We start from the raw sequence: 17,950 nt of genomic DNA on the forward strand, positions 1-17,950 counted from the left end.
AAATCCAACCCAGGTTTCCGGAAATGAAAGGAAACACTGTACCATACCATGTTGTCTCTGGTCCTCTGTGTGATTTAGACACGAGCTGCCTAACCTCCGAGTCTCAGTTCCCCTGCATCTAACTTGGGATCGACAGGCAAACTGATGAACTTCACATAATTCCTGCAGAACCTGTTTATGACAGCAAAGGCTTATTTTGGCTGTTTCTGGGGTCTCAATCCACCATGACAGAGTTCATGGCGGCAGGGGAGTGTGGCACCTGACACTGTACCGTGCCAGGAAGCAGAGAGAGTGGCCAGAGCTAGGGATAATAACTCCCCAAGGCTCCCTACTGGTGCCCTATGCCCATTGCCACTCTGGATAAGGAGCACTCCAAACATGAGCCTGTGAGGGAGACTTCAAGTCCAAACCATATGGCTGCCCAGTCTCCTCCACCCGCTTCCTTCATTGCTTTCTTATTTCTGGGGTTAACTCTGCCTTGTCCTGATTTTTGATGGTGGGAGTTTTGGGGAGGTTTTAAGGTCACTGGCATCCTAGTGGATGTTTCTATCTTTCTACCGCTGTGGTAAAAATACCATGACCAAGGCAACGTATAGAAGAAAGAGTTCCAGTTCCAGAGGAATAAGAGTCTGTGATGGTCAGGGGGACAGGCATGGCAGCCTGGAACAGCAAACTGAGAGCTCACATCTTGAACCCTGAGTGCGAAGCAGAGCAATCAAACTGGAATTGCTGAGTCTTTAAATTCTGGAAGCCAGCCTCCAGTGTCATACACCCTAAACAAGGCCACACCTTCTAAATGACCCCAAACAGTACAGCCAACTCGGGACCGAGTGTTCAATACATGAGCCTCTTGACATTTTCATTTAAACCACCACAGCAAGTGAGCCATGAGGACACGGAGGTCATCCTCCAAAGTAAACAGAAACTCTTCCTCCCAGTAGAGGAAGAGGACATTCCGCTTACGAGGTTTGAATCTATGCTTCAGTGAATCTACGATTCTATGAACTCTATGGTTCTAAGAATCTATGGTTCAGTCTTGGCATCTGTTACTCCCAAAGCCAGGTTAGGTTATAAATTCAGTTCAGCTCCACAGAACTAGAACAGAAGCCTTTCATGTTCAAACCGCAATGCCATACATAAAATCTTTTGTGAGAAAGTCCTTGTCTGGCATGGACCTAGGGAATCTTGAGAGGAGCAGAAGAAGGAAGAGGTGGGCGGTAAGGAAGTCCAATGGTGAGGATGAGGGGGCACGCTGAGATTGGATTGATAGTTCAGTCCCCAACAACAAAATGCCCTAATCAATGTCAAGAGCTCAGACCTGTGAACGTCTAGGAAGAAAAGAGTTTGCTACCAGTTACTTTGGACAACTCCAAGCATGTGAGGTGTCCGTGAGAGGGGCTGGAGACGCCTGCAAAAAACCATGGAGGAGCCTGCACTGGAAAAGACTCCATGGGGTCTCCCAAGGTTCAGTTTCTCTCTCTCCCTGACCTTGCTGGGTGAAGATGTCCCCAACACTCCAAGCTGTGACCTAATGGAAAGACATTTTCACAGTTACAAGTATCAGGGGAGGTAGGACAAGGGTCATGGAAAGTTAACTTTGAAAGAATTTTTCGAGTGGGTCTTCCAACGATTTCTTAAAGCGATTTTATTTTTATATTTTTCCCGTGTTAAGGACTGAATACAAGGCTTCACACATAATGACTGTGAGCTTCCCCTCTGCCCTACACCCCCAGCTCCTGTGTCAATCACACAGCCTATCCCTGCGCCCTGAGGAGAAGGGCTCTCTTCAGAAAGGGAACCATGTGTAACAGCATGTTAAAAACAAAAGAGCATTTCTGTGTTTCAACCTGTGTCTCCCCAATCCCTGCCACTGCCACTGCCTCAGTGGGGAAACTGTACCTCACTAGGAGATTACCAACCAACCCCATGCTACTGCCTACCAAAGCAGCAGCTTGCCGGGACTTGCTGTTTTTAGTGTAACATGTCATTGTTTTATGAAATAATTACTATTACTATGGCATAAAGTTCATCACAAACTAACAACAAATTTCTTCCAGGAAAGTTATGCTCATCAAAATTAACTAGAGTTACTTATTAACACAAAAAATCAGCTATATTATTTATATCTCCTTAATGGAATAGAAATGTATTAACTTCCTTCTCGTAATACCTATAAAAGTTAGAGACGTGAATTATGTGGTGTAACAACCATAAAAGACAGGCAAAACTATGCAGCCCTAGTAGGAGAAGCGAGGTAAGATGGGAAGAAGCAGAAAAATCATGGTCTCTTAGTTGGTAAACTAGAAATACTAACAAGGAAAATACTATTTAATATAACGATGCCAATGTAATTCCAATTGAAGTAGATACATAATTACGAGAAGTTAAATTACATCTAATTAGGCCAGTTTTTCTGAAGACCGGGCTTCTAATGTGTTATGAGAACTGCCAACATCAAATGCTCACTGATAAATTGCTGATGTGGGAATCGAGGCTAAATCCTTTAGTTTTGGAGTAAAGCATAATTAGAAAATAGCCTTTTCCTCTAGTTTTCATGGAATGAAGCAAGAATTCAGCTGGATGAACTGGCGTCTATCCCGCTCAGCGTCTGACTGCTGGGTGCTTCCAACATATCGATTCTATAGCCTTTTGGCGAGGTTGGAACAGCCAGCATGGATGTCTGCGACCACGATGACATCACAGAATAAGGCTAAGATAGTGCTATGGCCTCTCTCTGGTTCATGCAGAGTGAAGAACACCTGTGGGGTGTACAGGATGGATGGGCATGTTGGGCTGTCCTGCACACCAGATAACCAACCATACCAAAGCGGCAGGAGACTGCTTTCACGAGCATGCGTTTTATAATTTCAGTTCTTATGACGTCAGCAGGCCCCTGAGCATTAGAGCTGTTATTGTCTGAATAGTTGTGTCCATCCAAATTTCTTATCGAAAATCTCAGAGCAACAGCATTAAGAGAGTCCAGAAAGTCTCTGTCTTGTTAGAGGTTTTGAGGGAATGAGTCAGCCACTCCTTCCCTTCCACCATGGGGAGACACTGTTTCCGCCCCCTGCAAAGGACTCAGCAATAAGGCGCCATCTTGGAAGCAGGTGGTATCAGAAACAGCCTATGAAGCTTAATTTAAGGATGCTTCTTTTTTTTTTTTTCATGGTTAGCTGGTTTTATTAGGGCAAGTGTGAACATCTTCTCTTGCTTCTCCACTTGCAAGCATCAACAGTGAGGGCCTGTATCTACACAGGCCGATCTCGAGGTCTGGTCACAATATGCCACCACAGTGGGGGCAAGTCACCTTCCTTTCTGGCAGGAGGCAAAGCTTCAGCCATAATACCATCAGGTGATGTCTCCTTCTGCAGCTGCTTAACCTCCCGATCTCAGCTTTCCATCCTCAGCTTCTTCCACTGCTCTCTCTTAGAAAAGTAATCAGAATACACGGCTTTCTCAGAGGGATGCCAGTAATCTAAGCACCATTCCGGAACCCTGTAGCATTTGTATCTCTCGTAGGAGGTGCCCCCGGGAGACTCAGGGAAGATGTACGGCTGAGGGTGCTGGTTCTGCCAGAATTCTTCTTCCGCTGCCCTCAGCAGCTGGATAGCCTTCATCATATCCTTCTCATTCCTATGTTCTTCAAACCGGGCTCTCAACAAACAAGCAAAGTGCCGGTATTTGTCCCTGTGGACACACCACGACTCGAGTGTGGCGCAGCGCGTGCTTGTAGAGCCGTAGCACGTGCTTGTAGAGCCGCAGCACCTTCTGCTGGTGCGTCAGGTAGGCCGGAGCAGGGCAGAACGCCATAGCGCCTGGCTCACCTTCAGCGGCCGCCGTGGGGGCTCAAGGATGCTTCTCTTGATCACCAAGTCTGCTAACCACAGTCTCTTCCTCCATGTCCTCCCTACCCAACAGACACAGGTTTTCTACAGTTATGGAGAGCACACCTTCCCTGAAAAACGACATGTACATATCTTTCACTGAGTTTAAGATCAGTGCCACACAAATGACGCTACTGCATCACAGCCAAATAAACAACTACTCTGGAGTTCGCCTTTCTCGGCGGCATGGGCTTTGAAAACGTGAGGTATTGCAAACGTAAGGTCTCTTGTAGATGAGCCATCAGCACAATTCATGCCAAAAGCAAGGCTTCAGAGTAAATACACAGTAGTGACCCTGCTTGCCTTTTAGCCTTTTTTGGTGTGTATCATTGAGAAGTTATGGGCCCCCTTTAAGTCTTAGTTGCCTGCTTTGAAAAAGGGAGCTATGAGGGGCTAGGAGTGTAGATCAGTGGTCAAGCACTTGCCTGCCATGTGTCCCCAGATATCTATGAGCACTGGAGAAAACAAATTAAAAAAAACACACAAAAAACAACAAAAACCAGGAGAGGGAGTGGATAGTAATACTTATCCACAAGATAGTTTTGCAGATTATACTGCATGAGGTATGAAGCCTTGCAGTGCGCACCTGCATGATGAGTCTGGGTTACCAGTGCTCTAATTATTATTAATGAAGACCCTTAGATGCAATCACGCCAAGTAAAACCTGTCTTAGAAGTGTCAGCTTCTTAGGGAATTAGATGTAGCTGGAGACAGAGGTTAGAATTCCAGTTCAGTTCTGCAACCTTGGGTCTCTGTTTCCTCATCTATAAAATCAAAGACAGTAAAAGCACCACTCAGGACAGTAGCATGTTCCTCTGGATCCTCAGTGACACTCGGGACAGTAGCATGTTCCTCTGGATCCTCGGTGACACTCGAGACAGTAGCATGTTCCTCTGGATCCTCAGTGACACTCAGGACAGTAGCATGTTCCTCTGGATCCTCAGTGACACTCAGGACAGTAGCATGTTCCTCTGGATCCTCAGTGACACTCGGGACAGTAGCATGTTCCTCTGGATCCTCAGTGACACTCGGGACAGTAGCATGTTCCTCTGGATCCTTGGTGACACTCGAGACAGTAACATGTTCCTCTGGATCCTTGGTGACACTCGGGACAGTAACATGTTCCTCTGGATCCTCAGTGCCACAGGCATCCAGAAGGATTAAATGTGTGAAGCCTTCATTTCAGGAAATGCCAGTGGGGTGGAGTGGGGAGGGCAGCTCGGGCAGCCGGGAAAGCCATCAGGCTGTGATGCAGATCTTGTCAATTCATCCTATTTTTGATGCATTTCAAAGGAAACGGCACATGTCTGTACTTCCCCTAAGTACTTTACCATGTGCATCTTTAACTAGAGTTCTGGTTTTTTTTTTCCTGGCTAAAAAAGTGTTTAATGCAAAAATTTATACCAAGTTTTTAAGTGACTGAAACCATTCCCCAGCACCAGACAGCAGACATTACCTGGCTGGGAGCAATTGGCAGCTGCCCATTCTTGGCGTGGAATGTGGCGTATGGACATCTGCTTGTGTGCTTCCCACAGATGCTGATTATAGTAGGCAGGGGCTCCAGGAAGCCGACTAAGGCAGTGCTTAGCACACAGGAGGCTCATTATGGGATGGCTGAAGAAACCAGCTGCTTCATGACCCATATGAAGTCATGAAGGCTGGCCTTGACTGAAAAACCAAGTGGTTTCATCACAATGATACTTAAAGCTACAACTTCCATCCTCTGCTCCCTTCTTTTCAATAATATGCATTTTCTGCAGGTGGACTCCTACCATTTGTGCATGTCCTGAATCTTTGGAGCACAGCACCACACTTTTCCAGGTCTTGGATGGTAATTCCCAGACTTCCAATCCAGAATATCAAAATAAGACAACAGAACCCTTGTTTCCCGGGTCTATTACTAGGGGTGTGGTCTTGTGCTCTGGGCTCTGACCAAACAGATGGGCCCATGCAAAGCTTTGTTGGAAACTGGGCGATGTATTTGGGATAAGCACAAGCATCCATGTGGTGGTCAGAGGCAATGGCAGGGCTGGTACCAATAGCTAAGGAAGTGATACCGACAAGCAACCTCCTGCCGCTGGCCTCTAGGTGGAACAATGCTGCTAGGTCATTGTGGGAGTCACTTAGGATGCTCAGGCTGTGGTCCATACATGATTCTGAGAATCTTATCTTTAGTATCATTCCTTATCTAAACCAGCTAGAGGCAATTCATCTGTGTGCACCGTAAACCCTGACCTATTTAATAATAATAAAAGCCTTTCATTCACTTTTTAAAGTCACAGCACATTTTCATCAAACACAATACAGAGATCCATCAATTTACAATAGTCCAATAAGCCCACTGCCAGCTGAAAACATCACATTGAAAATGTATCAAACAAGCCGGGCGGTGGTGGTGCACGCCTTTAATCCCAGCACTCGGGAGGCAGAGGCTGACGGATCTCTGTGAGTTCGAGATCAGCCTGGTCTACAAGAGCTAGTTCCAGGACAGGCTCCAAAACCACAGAGAAACCCTGTCCTGAAAAACTAAAAAAAAAAAAAAGAAAGAAAGAAAGAAAGAAAGAAAGAAAGAAAATGTATCAAACATATCTAAACTACTTAACACAGCATGGCAACCCAGCCTGCCTTCCACATGCTTGGGACATGGACAGCAGTCATCCAACAGCTGAACGATTATATATATATATATATATATACATATATATATATGTATATATATATATATATAATATATAATATAGATATACAGTTCTGGACTTGTATATTGGTAGCCTAGGAAAAGATCAAATTTCTCTACTGAAATTCTATCACTTTTATACTATTGCAGAGTGAAAAGACCAAAATCAAATCAGGGCATGTCAGGGTTATCGGTATTATCCTGTCCCATCGTCTGAACAAACTCCTCTTATTTGGAAGCATACCTGCTTCAGGTTTTCACAGCCATTTGCTTGCTCTTTTCTTCCATGAGTGTCTATCATAAGTGTCAGGAAAACGCCAATTCAAGAAGCAGATCAGCCATAGCCTCTGAACTTCTCACTGACGCTCCTCCCATTTCATGGGTGACCCTTTCAGGAGCCTCCCAGCACACATAGGCACCCCCTTCCTAGAGTAAGTGTTTTCCCATTATGACCCCAGGTAATCTGTGATTTTGAGGAGATCCACACCTCAAACCATTAATACACCAAAGTCAAAAGTTGAAAAGCAGGCCGGGTCTGGAGTCCAGTGGTAGGCCCTGGGTTTAATTCCTCGCACCGTGAAAGAAAAATGACATGATGTCATTGTCACTGTAAATATAGGAAGTGATTCACCCTGATGTGTAAGTCAGATGCAAAGACAGAAGATAGAACTGGAAGTGGGATCCGAGTGTCCCTGCATGTTCTCACGCCACTGATGTGATAAAAAAAAAAGGTACATATGACACACCCCTAACCGAACTCACCGACAGACCCAGTCCCCAAGGCTGAGGGGGAATGAGAAGTGCTATTCTTGACTTCTTTCCAGTGAACAAGGAGGAAGCTGCCACAGAAGCAGAAGTGATGGGCCTTGTGAGGGTGGATTCTTACTCCATCTGTATGCTGCTGAGAGCTGAGAGTGGGAACCCTCGTCAGACGGGGATTTTGCATATATAAGCAGAAATTTCAAGAACCTTGAAGGAGCTGGAGTCCATCAAAGTGTCCCTTCCGCCAGGCAGAATGGGAAGCTCTTGCTGATGGGTTTGGATGCCATATGCACAAAGAAGTAAATCCCTAAGGGAGGGACGCAGCACCCAGCTATTGTGTCTGCACAGACGACACAGTGCGTTCACAGGATCAAACAGTAAGGGTTCCAGAGGCAGAGCTCAAGCAGTGCAAGGGTCCAAGTGGATAATATTCAGGAAAGAAGCACCCTCCCCAAAAGGGGTATCTTATCTAATAAAATAAACAAACAAACAAAAAACCCAAAACAAGCCTCAGTAAAGCTGAAAGGATTTTGGTAAAGATGCTTTTGGTCCATAAGGTCAACCACAGCAGCCAGAAAAGCAAATCTAAACACTATAAACATTATATGTCTAACTTATGTAAGAGGATCAAATAAAGATGGTAAGACTATAAAGGGAGTCAGCATTACTACACAGGTTAGCTTTTAAAGGCCCTGGGGCAGTTAGAAAGGAGAAGGTGGCTGCTCTTTAGGTGTCCCCACAGCCATTCTGGAGCGGTCACACACCCAGCTGTGGCTAACAAAGAAATCACGTAGCATTGTCTGTGATTGTCTCGAAGTGCTTAAAACAATTGAACTGGCTTTGAATAATCGTGGGACAAATGCTGGGATTTCAACCCAGGCTGAGGCAGGAGATCTGTGAGCTCATGGTCAGCCTGGGTGACACAATGAGTTTCTAGGCAAGCCTGAGTTTTTCAAAGAGACCCCCAAACAAATCCTTTGCCATAGAGGGGCAGATCCACAGTTTAGGGAGCCTGACAATTAGTCCATGTTAGAAATCCAGTGTGAGAGGGAACACAGAATCACCAATGTAAAGTAGCCATCAGCCTCTGTGAGGGAACCTAAAAGGAAAAGGCCTGGATACAGTGCAAGTCTACACCCACCTCATTCACCTTTGCCATTCATTAGAACCTTTTACTAACGCAATCTACTATATAACAAACATACCTGACTCATCCTAAGAAAAGTGCATGGTAAAATCAGTTTGATCTGCTGGGTACATTTAAGCCTTAAGTTTAGGTACACCTTAAATTCATCTCGTGTTCAGCCAACGGGGAATGTGCTTCCCTCTGATAAGGGGTCTTAGAAGCTCAAGGCTCCACCCTAAGCTTAGTTTTCCAGGAAGGAAAGAGAGAGGTCACTGGGGATGGACTCAGTGAAGACCTCACTGGCCTGGCTTTCAAAGCATAATCACTAGTTCTGCCAATGCTCTACAGGAGTCCTCAGAGTGATGGCAGCGGTGAGCAAGGCAGGTCTCACCACCAGCACCCCCTTTCACTCAGAGGAGGTCAAACCGCTACCTGATGTGAAAGACAAACTTGATTCAGTCTTCCAACCTCAGTGTGTAAACATTTTCACTACTTTCTGGTTTTCATCACCAGGAAGCTGCCACTTTAAGGTGAAGATCTTCCATGACTGGCAGACTCTTACTGCTTCAGTTGGGTGACTGTTAAAACATCAGTTGTCCCAGGGAATGGTTGTGACATGGAACAGTCACCCTGTGTCTCAGTCTCCTCACTGAGAAGATGGATATTCAGCCCAGAGAATCTGCTCTGGAAATCTGGTCGACTCTACTGATAGGCCAAGATAAAAGTATCTATATAGAGCTGGGGAGATAGCTCAGTGGTTAAGAGCAGAGAACAGGAGTTCAATTCCCAGCACCCACATCAAGTGGCTCATAACCACCTGTAACCCTAGCTCTCGGCCAGAGACTTTGTGGGTACCTAACCTCATGTGCATACACTTACACATAATTAAAAATAATAAAATTTAAAAGATTTATGTAACCACCACCTTGTTTTACAGAGTCCACTGTGATAAAAAAAAAACCAGTAGCTTATTAGATGCATATAAGTACCTTGCAGGCTAAATTATAATTTAAAATGTGAACTCTAATGACCATGTTAATGTGAGTGGGAAAGAGTGGCCACAAACAATAAAACGTGGTTATGCTCATCCAAATCGATGTCTCAGTGCTTTAGCATCTGGATTTGCAGATGTGTAGGGGTTTCCAGTGTAAGCCAGCAGGTACCTGCTGCACCTGGGAGAGTAAGTCCCATTAGCAGAGGCTAATGGGTGCTGTTCAACACTACCACAATTCCAACACCTGAGAGACTGAAGGCCCTTAGAGAGTGTCAGAGAGGCTGCGCCAGGGCTTTCAGAATAAAATCAAGCCGTGGGTGTTTCTGCTCTGGCTTTTGCATTCCGTGGTTCTGTATCTCTTCAGAGGAATATGGGCTCTTTGATCAATCCCATCATCTAGCTCCTGTAGACTCCTGTCAGTCTTGGGATTCACTTACTAAACACTCTCATGCATAGGCTCTGAGAAGCCTATTGAAGAATGCTGCCCCCTGCATTGGTCAAGTCTATACAGGCCTCACCTTGGTGTCAGGAAGCCGGTCAACTTGTAGCACACAAGCCCAACACCATTTCTGGTTTGCAAAGTCGCTTAGAACCATGAGCTGCCCAGAAGTAAAATAACGCTTGAGTCTGTCCTTATGTGGAACAAACGGGTTTCACAGGTTCGAAGATTCTGGAGACCATAACCCTACTTAGCCTGTGAACATCCTCTCAGACCGTGGGAGAGAGATAAAGCACCTCTAATCCTTGGGAAGTGAATCCTGATAATTTTACACTGTTGCTGTATCCATTTGAATACAGGCTGGGTTTTCTCCTGCCAGAAGCAGGCCTCTGTCACTTCTGACACGATCTCCAGCCTTTTCCTGCTTCTACTTCCTCAATGTGGTTGGTGCATATGTCTGCCTTCTACAAACCACCTTCTGGAGACCACTTCCCTATGGGGCAGGAAGATGCAATCCACTCCAGTCTTCTGGCTCCCCATCCACACATGGGCTTTGCAGAGGGGCCACAGTGGAAGCCTCCGAGTTTCAGTGTGACCTCTTCGAGCGCCTGTCTTCTTGCTCTGAACACATTCAGGATGTCACAGAAGCGTTTGGATGACAGCTGAAGACACTAGTCAGCTCTCTCTCCCTCCTCCCTCCTTTTCTCCTTCCTCCCCCCACTCCCCTCACTTTTCTCTCACACACATACACTCACATACTCTGACATCCATTCTGTAGAACATAGCCCTACCTAGCCTGTTAACATCCTCTAAGGTTGTCGGGGAGAGATAAACCAACTCTAATCTTTGTGGACTGAAGCCTTACAATTATATATTGTTGCTGTATCCATTTTGAATATCGGCTGGCTTTCTTCTGCCAGAAGTAGGACTCTCTCTCTCTCTCTCTTTCTTTCTCTCTCTCTCTCTCTCTCTCTCTCTCTCTCTCTCACACACACACACACACACACACACACCACATCACACTATGTAGCCCCAGGTATGGTATGTACGTTTACACTAGGCCCTGTCAGTAGTACAACCTTTCTTTCCAAACTGTCTCTTTTTAAACTGTTGATTTGTCTTCTCTTCATAGCCATGATCCTACATTTATAACTCCCTTCTCTTGGTTTGGGTTTCACCTTCCTTGGTTTATGCACTAACGGGTAATGCATGCCCACAATTCACTTATAGGATTTAGGATCTACAGCACACCTAGCAGTGAATGAGTAACGACAAATGTAAACACCACTCTCTGTCCCCAGACACCTACAGGATCACAGCTGAAAGTGAGAGCGGTGACTTACAACAGAGGATGGAAGGTAGAAGTTATTCTGAGGGAGGCGTGGCAAAGAAGGTAAACGCTAAGGTAAGCCTGGGAGGACAGATCTCGGGAAGAAGAGAACATGGGACATGGCAATCAATGAGAGGTGAACACACATTTTGGGGACCACAGATCCAATGTTGACACTACTGCAGGAGCCTCGAGTACCTTGTGGAAGGGGATTGGAATTTGGCCAGCACAGGCAGAACTGTCGTGTGGGCCATGAAAACATTTAGTTTCTACACTACAGTGGACAATGAGGTCTGGTCCTAAAGCTGCTGCTCACAAACTTGAAAACTGGAGACAAATTTAAGTTCTCAGGTTCTATCCTGACTACTCAACCCAAAACTCAGAGTAGTTTTAACCACAAAATACTCCTGAGCTGGCAAATACAAATGGTGGAAGGCAACCATATAGGGAATAGTATGCATTTGAGATAAATATAAAGGATGGTTGAGGGGTATACAATTTGAGTGCATGCGGGAAGTGGGAAGAAGAAACACCATTTAAGACAAAATTCAGGTTTCTGTCTTAAGAAATACAGTCCACAAAATTAACATCGTCTAGACAGACAGCAGTGATGGTGGGAGCCGGGGACATCAGCTGAATGTGAGTGGCCGTGAGTCACCAGAGTGGCCATGACTTACGAGATGGCTGGCCGTGTGGAACCTAAGCACATATCAAATAGTGGAGGAAAAAGCTCTGAGGTTCAGTGATGCATTCCCAGTGGGAAGCCAACAGCAGCTATCCAGCTCAGCTGTGTCAGGGTCACCTACAGCAAACTTCTGCACCCACTTCAGCTCACAAGAACTAATTGTTAAATACCTGGGAATCTTATCAGCTTTTTGTTAAACCCTGGGTAGCTACGTGCAAAGATTTTCTTCCACGTAGAAATTAGCAAATGCTACAGATTAGGTCTCCCTCTCCTGGAGCTCATGCCCGGTGCTGGCTACCTACACACACTCTTGACAACTAAGAATAAGTGTAAATTCACTGGCCCAAACCCAGAAGTATTGAACCAGAAATATTGGGATAGTCTTCACAGCTCTGCCTCCACCTTAAGTTTGGATTCCGGAGGGAAGGTGAAGAGTCCAGCTGTAGACATGCGGATTCACCACTGGCCCATGAGGAGGTGGGAGAAAGGTTCATGAGGCTGGGTTGGCTCAAAGAGACCCCTGGCCTGCCTTTGCTGGACTACAAACCAGTGTACTCGGCCACGCTCATGTATTTCCTAAAATTTATTATTATTATTGATGTTATTGTCACTGTTATTTTTTAGGAAGAAATATGACAGTTTAAGGGTCTGAATCTGGCATTACCTCACCTTTTGGTGCCAGGTTCCCAAAATATCCTTAGTTATCTCTCTGTCCAGAAATGCCGGATGGAGTTCTAGCTCCTTAGCCCCTCCTCATCTAGCATCTGCCTGGAGGCTGCACATGAAGGTAGGCATTAACAATCGAGCCCAGACATGAATATCTCTCTTGTGAGCAGCTTTGGAAAATGGGTCTCTAGATGTTCATGGTGAAAATGGACTCTATCTATTCCCCAACTTCAGTCTATCTACTGAATGATTTTAGAGTGACCGCTTGGGGGTGGGGTGGGGGGTGTGTGACATGACAGCATTAAAAGGTCACTAAGGAAATGGTCAAGAGGATTAAAGTCTCAGGCCTATCTAAAGACCTAAATTCTGGTTGGACCATGTCAATCATCTGGACCACCATTAGGTAGGAGGTTCGTCACAAGCCTGTCATAATAGATGGGTGGAATAATCATCCCTTTAATGAGGTAATGTCGTTTTCCTTCCCAGAATTCCCAGCTCTTGGGAAAGTAGCTTACAGGGTTGCAGTCAGGCAGCTTCAGGAGTTGGTGCACATTTCCCTCAGAGATGTATTCCTTCCCCTTTTCTTCTTTCTGTCTCTGTTCCTAGCATCTTCCCCATAATGCTTGGGGTTTCTTGCTCTTTCTCTAAAGCTCCTCTCTCCACCATAAGGCTACATGCCTGCCATGAGATTAATCCGCATGCTGGCTTAATTCAAAATGGCATGGCTTCTCCCACTTCTTTTTCCACTCTCCTCTGGGTAGCAGAAGAGGTTTCCTGCTTGCCTGCCTGGAGGTTTTTCTTTAGAACTAAAAGCTTCCCCTCCTCCCCTCTCTCACTGCAAAAGTCTGGGACAGACTAAAAGTAGTATCTGGTCATTCCCATTCAAAAAGTCTTTCTTAAAATCAGCCCAGGTCCTCTGGTCATTCTTAACAGCAATAATCCGACTCTGGCCCCTGACTTACCTACAACAGAGGGAATTCGCAGTGACAAGTCTGGCTTCTGTGAGTGTGACAAATGGCCTGGCGGTGATGGTGGTGGTGGAGGGGACTGCTGGGGACACAGTCTGTTTTGGACTTCAAATTTAATTAGAATTATATAATATTACTTTAGTATGATTAATTTGCAACACATTATAACAAAAAGAACACTGGACTAGAAACTTGTGGGTTTCCATATACATTTATATTTATGTGACTCTGAAAAATCATTCAACTTTATTACCTACAGAAATTGAAGTTGGGGCCTAGAGATATAGCTCAATGCTCAGTGGTAGATTGCTTATCTTAGATGCATGAAGCCCTGGGTCCAATTGTCTGTACCACATACACACATAAATACCCAAAACGTCACAAATGCATAAAAACAAAAACTTTAAAAGTTTGAAATGATATCATTTTCAGTTTCTTACAGCTCTCTGCTTTAGTTTTCAAATGAAAATACAATGTTGATGATTAAATTATAAATATTCTTCAGAAAAATTGAAAACACATGTATGTAAACAGAGAGGATTATGCTGTGGGCTGAGTGCCTATGTCCCATTCAGATTTCCTCACAAAGGGGTTCTAGGGGCCTCAGTGCTTGCTCACACTTTCCACCACCTGTAGTGAGAAGGACGCCAGCTGCAAGCCAGAAAGCAGCCCTCGCCAGAACCCAATCATGCTGGCACTCTGGGCTTTGATACCCCCCCCCCCCTAGCCCCGGCTCTCAGAACTACGAGCAGTGTGTCTCTGCTGCAGAAGCCACCAGCTATATGGTATTTTGTCATGGCAGCTCCAGCTGATTGAAACACAGTCCAATCTTTTCTCGCCTAAATAAATCTCACTAAGTGTTGATAACTTATTTCCAGAATATATGCTCATATGTCTTCATATGTGAGGTACCTGTACACACAAACTTTACATAAAGAAATAATTGCACATATTGTCTACCTGCGTGTACTTCATATTACATCATAGAGCATGGGCATCTTTTCAGATATAACTACCCTGTGCCTTTCAAGGTGTATAATATTCCTTCAAAGAAAGCCAAATCATAATACCTCAACCAGCTAAACATGTTTGCTTTTAGTTTATCTTTTAAACCATGTCACAACTTTTTTTTAAACATTTCTTTTATTTTTCAGATCTCTTGTGATCCAAGTCCTGTTAGTTTTTCTTAAATAAAATTCCTTAACTGGAATTGCTAGGACAGGAAATGTGCAGTTTTTGTTTTTCTTGTTTGTCTTTTTAATCTCTTTGTGTGTGCTTGTATGGTGTGTATGTGTATGTTTGTGTGTGTGAGTATCTGTGTGCTACAATCAGAGGACAACCTCAGGGATCAGATCTCACTTTCCACCTTGTTTGAGACAGGATCTCTATCTGTGGCTTTGTATACAAGGCAAGCAGGTTTGTGATCATTCGGGGGTCACCTGTCCCTGCTTCCATCTTGCCACAGGAATGCTGGGGATCCCAACTCAGGTCTTCATGGTGCACGACAAATCCTTCACCCACTGAGCCACCTCCTATGTGCAGCTTTTGTGTCTTTGACCTCACATTCTTGTCAACTATGAGCATTAACAATCGCTTAAATCTTTACTAGTCTGTCAGGCAAAACATAACACTTCAGTCATACTGAATTTCACATTAATCTGATTTTGAATGGCAGTGACTGCATTTAATTCATGACTGAAGCTCAGATTCTAAAGCCAAACCATGAGAACTTGATCCCCAGCCTTGGCCATCACCATTAACTAACCCCAAACGAGCTATTGACCGTGGGATGATTTTTCTTTTGAAAATATAAAGGCAGTTTTTTTTATTTATTTATTTTTTTTCGAGACAGGGTTTCTCTGTGGCTTTGGAGCCTGTCCTGGAACTAGCTCTGTAGACCAGGCTGGTCTCGAACTCACGGAGATCCGCCTGCCTCTGCCTCCCGAGTGCTGGGATTAAAGGCGTGCGCCACCATCGCCCGGCTTATAAAGGCAGTTTTTCAGTGTCTTTTAGCTTCCACTTTGGCAGGCTAGGTAGTAGGTGCCTTTACAGACTCAGCTGTCTCATTGGCTCTTGATCAAGCCTTGTATGTGTGTGACTCCACTTTGTCAGTAATGTCCATCCCTTGCCAGCAGACACTCTTTGCTACTAGTGCTTCTGTCTCTCATTTTCCATATTTAGAGGCTTCCAGGAAACCTGAGTTAAAAATTAAGTTTCAACAGTACCCAAAGCTCAAAGGAGAAGTTGATCTTCTGACACCTGTCAAGTCTGTAAATGGTTTAAATATTTGTCCCCATTCTTAAACCATACTGACTCTTGAATCTGCAAAGTTTTATCATAAATAAAAGAACTAGAGTTCTCTTTACTGCAGGCCATAGGTTAGGTGGCATCATGACATCACAAGGAGGAGGGGAACCCATCTTCTCCTAGGAGTGATAGTCTTGAGTGTTGCAGAATATTTGTTTAACTAAGCAGAGATGTGTTGCATTTGTTTAACTGTGTAAAAATGCGTAGCATTTGTTTATGTTTCAGAATAACTGTTTGACTATGGAAAGGTGTGTTGCTGTTTTACCTTGCCTGCCTAAGGCACCTGATTGGTCTAATAAAAAGCTGGAGGTATAGGCAGAACTTCTAGGCAGTGAGAGTAAGTAAGAGGAGTAATTTAGGCTCAGGGAAGAAAGAAAAGGAGACACTAGGGAGATGCCCAGCAGTTAGTCAGCCAGACACGGAGGAAGCAGGAAAGTTGGACATACAGAATGAAAGAAAGGTAAAAAGCCCCAAGACTGCGGGAGAATTGTCTGTATTCTGTCAATCATGTTATAAATATAAGACACAACATAGATGAATAGAAACAGGTTAAATTAAGTTAAAACAGCTAGTGGAACAAGCCTAAGGTAAGTCTGAGCATTCATAATTAATAAGTCTCTGAGTCTTTATCTGGGAGCTTTTGGCAGCCCAAAGAAAATTGCAACTACAATTGAGTTTTCCATGGGCAAGATTACATGAAGTGTAAGCCTACTGAAAACAGTTTGACTAAGGCAACTTTTAAAAAAGATTTATTTATTTATTATGTATACAGTGTTCTGCCTGCCTGCATGCCTGCACGCCAGAAGAGTGCACCAAGATCTCATGACAGATGGGTGTGTGCCATCTGTGGTTGCTGGGAATTGAACTTAGGACCTCTGGAAGAGTAGTCAGTGCTCTTAACCTCTGAGTCACCTCTCCAGCCCCTCAGGCAAATTTTTTTTCATAAGGCACAGCTTTCAGAACCACTTTTAGAGTCTTGTCTAAGGAACAACAGCAACAACAAAAATCTCTTGGCTTGAAATTCCCTGAAATTATACTCAAGTAGCTTAGGATGTGTTTGAGGTATCTGAATCTGTTCCAAGTTTTTCAAAAACTGCATCCGTATAGGAAAATTCAGCCCACATAAACATGACACATGCATGATGGGTGGGATGATGGTGCTCAACTCTTATGCTTGTACCTTGAGGGCAGAAGGAAGCCACCAGATGAGACAAATTTGCCTTTTTTTCCTCAATATCAGATTTATGTGTACGTTACGAAATAAAGAGAAACCCATGCATTGGCTACAAACCATATACACTCTCAAGGCTCTGAGGTGTTTGTTACTTCCCCCAAAACAGGATGTGGTGGCCACCTTCATCCTGTTCCCTGAGGGCAGCTGCTCAGCTAACACTGGCCAATGGCACGGAACGTGGCTTGCTCAACCATGACAAATAAGCTTCCCAGAGGGCTGTGTGGAGCAGTTTGGTGATCCAGAGGAAGTGGATGGCACTGAATCATGGTGCTGAGGGTAGAAAAAAAGTAACAACCGTGATTCACATTAACCAAAAGGTTAAGGGACTAGGGGAAGGGGCAACAACAGATTAACACCACATAAACACACTCACATATTAGCAAATGCCACACTGAGAATTCCAGTGTAGCTTCTGCTTTTATGAAGTGCAAAGAAGAAGCAGAAAAGGAGATTTTCAAAGCGAAGCCTCGGAAATCTAATGACGCAGCTATACCAAAGAACTGAATTCTTAGTGATCCTACTATTTGTTAGAAGAAAAAGTGATCCAATGTAGTATCTTTGGCAAAGCTCCAATACTCCTTTATATGCCTTCTTTTATTTCTTTTGAACACCACCAAACTTTTAAACTTTAACTATTTTTACTTAAATTACTTTACCTTTACAAATAAGAGTTTTTGCCTCATTAACAGCATTTTTTCTAGCATAATTTAATTTCTCAGAAATGAATTATCTAATAATCTACAATAAGAGGATAAAATTAAACTCATTCAAATCAAATCAACATGCGAATGAAACAAACAAAACTAAACTATAAGCAAGCCTCAAAGTCATTGGAGTCCATCACTTTGGAACCTTCTGGAAACAAACGCATGAAGCCA

General features: G+C 44.3%; 1 protein-coding gene and 1 pseudogene across 1 annotated transcript in view; both read right to left on the reverse strand.

The window, feature by feature from the left end:
• Positions 1-17,950, reverse strand: part of Rin2 (Ras and Rab interactor 2) — a 177,976-nt gene that overhangs the window by 127,198 nt on the left and 32,828 nt on the right. The gene's annotated exons all lie outside the window — the stretch shown is intronic.
• Positions 3,166-3,810, reverse strand: LOC121460154 (annotated as a pseudogene).

This window comes from Microtus oregoni, unplaced genomic scaffold (genome assembly GCF_018167655.1).
Source record: "Microtus oregoni isolate MIOR12 unplaced genomic scaffold, Mior012 000020F_ref0000438, whole genome shotgun sequence".
In the NCBI taxonomy this organism is placed as follows: domain Eukaryota; kingdom Metazoa; phylum Chordata; class Mammalia; order Rodentia; family Cricetidae; genus Microtus; species Microtus oregoni.